We start from the raw sequence: 6,713 nt of genomic DNA, 5'->3' as shown, positions 1-6,713 counted from the left end.
ACACGCTGGTGGCTCTAGCGTGGTACGTTGGCATCATGCCGGTGGAGAAAGTGCCCCTAACCATGGCATCGTATTGGATAACTCTTCAGGGAATCCCACCGGCGTTTCGGTCTGAATGTGTCATGACCATGATTGGATGCACGCTGGGGGATTTCCAGGAAGTTGATAAGAATGCTAAGAAGACTGGGAAACTCAGCATTAGGGTTGAGATTCTGCTGAACAAACCATTGCCTTTCAAGTGGTGGTACTTGGTGGAGGATGATCAAGGTTGATTTTCGATGCCAATTTTGATATGACAAGCTTTTTAGGAGATGCTTAGTTTGTGGACTTGTCACGCATGTGGAATTGCTGTGCTCAGGGCCGGCGCTGGATGAAGATGATGATGAAGCCTAACGGACTGTTCTGGGGTCCCAGAATACTGTGCAGGAGGCGATGGTTGGGGGCTCGTCGGTGCAAGGAGTTTTGGCGGGGTCAACATCTGGCACTGCTAGTAGCAGCGGGCTCAATACTGGTGTGAGAGTTAGGGTTCCTACTCCATGCCCACTCTTGGTGTTTTAGACTCCAGATCCTGGTCCGAGTGGGGAGCCATGCTTGAATGCTTTGATTCTGTTGCAGAAGCGACAGGTTATGGTGTGTGAACTTCAAGAGACAGCAGGAACTCCAGAGCACATAACTGGTAAGCGTCGGGGGCGAGATGACAATCTGACTATCTCCTTAAAGAAGCTGAAATTGAGTCTGGATGTGGGTAAGAGATTCATTCTTGATTATGAAAATCTTGGCCTGGATCCGGCACAGGAGGAGATCCATTCTGGGAGTGTAAAGTGGAAATAAGGACGACCTATTGGCAGAAGGAATAAGTCGTCTTTTGGTGAGAAACAGAAGACCTCAAAACATGGTGAGGGTAAGGAGAAGAACAAGTCTCCAAAGAAGAAGCAGTTTGTGGGGAAACACTCCAACTCGAAAAGGAAAGAGTTAGCTCTTTTTTAGTTTCTGTACTTGGGGTAAAGCTTATGTGAGAGTGAATGGACCTCTATGAGTCTTCTATGACATTTCTGTTAACCAAATAGCCACCCTCAAGTATAAGGGGTACAAGTAATAGTATAGGGATTGTCGAACCCACGAGGATTGGATTCCTTTCACTAGCTAGGGTGTTAACCTAAGGAGAGCTAGAATATGCAAATGTACAATCACAAACCTAAATTCACAAGGAAATCTAGGCTCATAGTGAGTATGTGCATTGTGGTGATAGTGAAATTGTTTGTTGGATAGAGTAGTGAACCAAATTAAAATAAATGCTCAAATGAAAACTAAACTACTCTAAACTAAACTAGTAATATAATGGATGAAGTTAGGGGTTGGATTGTCTACCACTAACCTCCTTTGCAAGTATTGAAATTCAAATACAAGTGATGATATTCTAATTTTCCAATTACCCTCTTTGCATCCGGATAAGACTACAAAGGCTTAAACTCCTTTAATGTTATCAATTCCAACCAGATAAGTCTAGAATTAACTACCTAAGAACAAATCCTAGCCTATTACCGGTTAAGTCTCAATTCATTATTCCTAGATGGATAAAGCTTTGAGTTTAGATAATCATGCAAGCAAACCAATCCTAGATTTAGGTGATTTTAACTCACAACCTTCACATGCACATAGAGGATGCTATCATGCTATCAATGCTCAAGGTTAACTACTCCCTAAATGAATGCATTCACTTCTTAAATTACCATATGAAGATGAAAATCACAAATAACATCAAATGTAAATTAAAACATCAATTCATACAAAATTGGTTAGGGCTTTCAACCCAACAAAGTACTACTCACTCATAATTTCATATACTAACTTCATAATCAAATTAAACACGAAAATATAATCTAGAGTAAAAGGGATAGAGTTGGCTTAGTGGTGTGTCGGATGGTCCCCAAGCTCACGTCTTGGTGGTGATGGTAGTGGTGGTGATTCCCTCTCCTTTTTGCTCTTGAAGCATTGATAATAAAAGATAGTGAAGCTTGTATTATGTATTGTGTGAATAGGTGGACTAGATGGAGAAAAGGATGATAGAAAAGAGAGTGGAGAAATGATGTAGTAGTGATGGTGTTAATGGAGGTAGAGGATAAGAAATGGTGGTGGTGATGGAGGAGATAGAGTAGTATGAATAATATGAGTTTAGATTTTGGGAGGTGGATATGGAGGTTTTTATGAAGGAGATGAAGAGAGAAAGAAGATGTTTATGGAGTGGCATGGTGGTGCCTTATATAGAGAAGAAAAAGAGGGAAGTAATGATGAATAAAAACAAAGCATGAAGGTGGAGTATGGGAGTGTTGATAATCTATTAAAGAGATTGGAGTAGAAAAATATATCCAAGGAAAAAGAGAAAAACATCTAGCTTTCTTTATGTGGGTGGGAAATATGAACATGATGAATGTTGAGCTGGTTTTAGGTCACTTTCTGCCCCTTAATTCCTTCAATTAATTCTCCACTAAGACTTCAGAATGGGCCTCTGACTTGTTCATATCAAATGTTCCTCCATGAGTGTGGATCATCCTGGTAAAATCTTAGAGTTAAATTCATTGTGGTTTGGCCGTAAATGCTTTTGAAATAAGTACAGGTCAGGTTTTCCAGTTTTCGTCTTTCAGAAAATTGGACTGACTTTTTGAAGACTTTTCACTCAAAACTAGCTCTCTGGTATTCTTTATAACAAATGATCCTTGGGATGTCTAGGATGAAAATAAAAGGTTTCAACTCATTCGGAGTTCGTTTGGTCAGGAGGCTACCCCTCCTTTCTTGTCTAGCTCACTTTCTCTTCTCCATTATTTCCTAACATGATAAGAAAAATAAAAATATATAAATAAACACAAAGATTAAGTAAAGTACAAGATTAGGAAAATAATGAAATTGAATTAGTCAACATCAAATTGGACTTTAGAACAAGTAATTTTCATGTTTTAGGGCACAAATATGTATCTGAATTATGATCCAACAGTTTCTAGTTTCTTGCTTGTACCACAATTGCGTGATTGGCAAGGAATAGCTAGTTGAATGATTTCCTTTCCGTAGAGAGCGGAGTTTATGCATTCTTAGATATGCTTGCTTAAATGCGAGCGTCCCAGAGATTATAATGATCTGCTCTAGCTTAGTTAGTTTAGTTCGGTTTTTCTTGCTGAGTTTTGCTTATGTAAGTTATGGTAGACTCTAGCCTATTGATTGTTGATCTAATGAAATCAATTTCTATTTCAAAAAAAAAAATGTTTCAATTTTTCTGTTAACTATGAACAAGACTCATTGCAAGGACTAAAAGTAGTAAATAAAAAATAAGCACATACAATTGATGTGATCCATACATAAATCTATAAAGGTATAACCTTGAAAAAAATAAATTGGAATAAATAGGTCCTGATAGGCGATCGACCAGGTTGCATTCCTTCTTGGCCGTCCCATCTCTGGGTATCATATTTATATATCACATCATCACGTGCATTATCAATGAATGGTTAAATTGATTGCTAGAAAACCTAATCAAGGACTAAAATATTGAATATCGAGGAAATATCGATAGTCCAAAAAATTGAAATTTCGATCTAAGTAAATTTCGAAAAAAAAAATGATGGAAATTTAGAAAGTAACATGGAAATCATTAATGAATTTTTATGAAATGTTTACATGATCAGTTACCTATAATATTTCAAAAAAAGTGTTTGATGAACTTAATTGTGAGCCCCAGAAAAATGTCTCGAGCTAGTGGAGATCATACGAGAAATTGTTTAACGATCACGATAAAGGTCAAGGTGTTCGAGAAAATTATCGGGAATTCTCACAAAGTGAAGTCTTCAATTTAGGAGTGGATAATAAAGTACACGACACGATGAGTTTGTGGAAAATTTTCGGAGAATTTTCCGGATACTCGAGCTATTTATAGCGATTTTCCGAAGTTTTGAAATTTTTAGAAATTAATTAAGGAAATAGAAAATGGGTGGAGCGATCCTAGCCATCCACCGTCTCCACCTCTTGATCCTAGCCATCCATTAGTAATTGGACAACTTTATAGGGCCTGTGAACAGTGAGATTAAAACCTGCAAGATTGAGAGAGCTGAGGTGTGTACCTGGGAATGAAACACGCATTAGAGTGCATGAGATAGTTGAGGTGTGCATCTGGGAATGAAGCACGTGTCCAGACTTCTGGTTACCCGCCTAACCACTGACCCACTTTCACCTATTTCATCTTCCTCTCTTCTAGTCTGCCCCAAAACCATGCACTGAGAGCAAAAGCTAAATGCTTTGGGTCTGGATTCCTTCACGTACCGAATCGGTTTACATACTCTCTCTTGCGTTCCAATAAAAGTTTCACCAATCTCACTCCTCTACCTGTGTAATCGTCGTCAACCACCGTACTACCAGTTATGATGGTTACTACTTGAAGGAAAATATGGGTGTCTAACCCATTATTTGAGGATGACCGTCTTAGGCTTGGATTTGGAATCAATTAAGGTAAGCTTCCTTGAGCCCATATATGTTCTTGGTGAATTTGAATTTGAAATCAGGTTTTACAACTTTGATAATATTGGTCTTGTTGGAAAATGAGGTTGTACGAATGAGGAGATAAGAATTGGAGAAGTGGGTTCAAGTGTTCAGTGCCGAAATTGGAGTTCAGAGGAATTCGGGTGTTGGGCATCAGTGAACTCATTCACTAAATTGGTCAAGGAAGGTAAGCTGGCAATGAATGGTATAATTATTTGTGGTTTTTGGTTCATGGATGACGTCCTTATGAAATTCATGAAGCATGCCTGGTTGGTTTGATAACTTTGATTCTCTAATAACTAAAGAAAGATGAGTGGGTCTGCTTGTTGACAATTATAGGGCTATGAGTTGATTTAATCATGGATGGGATTTAGCCATAAACATTGTCTGGGAGTATAGCCACTCCTTGTTTGATAGCTTCTTGCAGAAAAACGGAAAGGTCTTTGAACCATGTAATGGTCAATACTTGAATTAAATTGGATTAGCTTGATTCCCGTTTCTCGTTAAGAATGGTAATTGGTGTTTAGGTGATGTATTTATATAAGGAGTCTTGATTATGGTGGCTGGATCTTTGTGTCTCGTAAAGAGATGAGTAATTGATTTGGTACTGATGGTTTATGCTTTGCTTAATGTGGGTGTCCAGAGTAAATTACGTACACCCATTTTGAGTCGAAATTATGTTGGAAAAACATTGGGTGTGTTTAGTAATTCCTTCGAATTACTATGGACACAATCGTTAAGTAAAGTTGAATTTATTTGTTAACGAAATTGGAAATTGGACATAACTTTCGTTGCTTGAGTACTACGGGAAGTGATAGTAAGTAAAGACCGGAAATTTATATATTGGGTGGCCTTCGTAAAATTTGGGGTGCACCTAATATATATGGTCGATATCATGATTTAAGTAAAATGTTTGGTAATTTAGGTTAATTATCAAACCTATTACGATTGGTCAAACGTCGGTTAAACGTGGTCAAAATGGTCAATCCTGGTCAAATTAGGAAAGGTTGGTAAAACCTTATTCAACTTCTGGTCAAACTAGAAAGGTTGGTTGGACGATTCATTAATCATCGAGATTTCATATGATTGTTCAATGGATTATTAACTGTCGAAATGTTGGAATCTAGGATTCTAGTCACCTGAGGAACGGAAGGTTCGCGACTCTCAGAATACGTGAGAGAAAGCATCGGAATTCAGATAGGGATTCGGGACTCTCCTCGGTTAGTAGTTTTCTTATCTATTGTTATTAAAATGATGCATGTTAAGTGGTATGGTTTGGTTAAGTTAAAATGCAACGCATACTAACCAAAGCATGAGAAATGTGATGGCTTGAGGGCGAAAGGGGCACTGACTTCCTTGGGTTCGATTCCCTAAACCTCCGGAGGGTTAGCTACACCGGTCAGACGGTGCGCGATCGCAAAGACGACCCGATCCGTGTGTGTTGCTAGGTAGCGGACGCTCTCGCTACGCTTACCTGGTGATAAATTAAATTGAGGTAAGGTCATGTAGTGGGTCTATGGGACCTGCCATCAGGTAGTATTTGGATTTGGCGCCGTATTTATTTAAGCATCATGTATCAGTTTTCAAGTTGAAACACATTAAAGTTTGTCATTCCTTTAAAATATTTGGTTTAAGCATGTTTTTATACTGGGATCTCAAATATCTATTTAGTGGTTTCAAACCTAGTCATGGTAGAGTTCCTGTAAGAGCAGCGAGGACGAAAGCTCGCCCCTACAACAGTGTGAATGCAGGTACTGTGCACTGGTAACGGGACAATAGCGGACGGAGCTGGGTGTGCGGAACAAGTTCGGTAAATTTTGTCGTTTAGACCTTGTTCTAAATTCTATTTCTCGAACTTCGTATTCCGAGACTTGTTGATAGTTAGCCTTGGGTCAATTTTGGTTGAGTTCTCATTTCCTTGAAGTTTGTACCTCATGTGTGAGAATTCATTCCAAGTTCTAGACGAATGAAATAAATTTTTAGCAACTCAAGGATTTTCACCTCAAAACTATTTGTAGCTTCCACTGTGTTTATATGAAAAGTTTTCAAACAAAATGCCTAGCGGTTCTCTAGAATGTAAATCGAGCATTCGGTTTATGTTTTAGAGGCTCGCGGCACTATGACGTGTTTAAGCTGGTGAGGTGCAGCTTGGGGCGTTACATTAATTGTATAATGATTGTAGTAATTTGGAG

The 6,713-nt window shown here is 38.6% G+C and overlaps 1 long non-coding RNA gene across 1 annotated transcript; it reads left to right on the top strand.

Moving 5' to 3' along the window:
* Positions 1-4,271: 4,271 nt before the first annotated feature.
* LOC133714059 (uncharacterized) lies at positions 4,272-4,854 on the top strand. The gene is made up of 2 exons (XR_009848412.1): positions 4,272-4,491; positions 4,586-4,854. It is a non-coding gene; the product is annotated as an uncharacterized LOC133714059 (long non-coding RNA).
* The last annotated feature ends 1,859 nt before the right edge of the window (positions 4,855-6,713 follow it).

This window comes from Rosa rugosa, chromosome 6 (assembly GCF_958449725.1).
Source record: "Rosa rugosa chromosome 6, drRosRugo1.1, whole genome shotgun sequence".
Classification (NCBI taxonomy): Eukaryota; Viridiplantae; Streptophyta; class Magnoliopsida; order Rosales; family Rosaceae; genus Rosa; species Rosa rugosa.
Note: the sequence above shows the minus strand (reverse complement) of the source record. Positions and strands in the feature narration are given on the sequence as shown.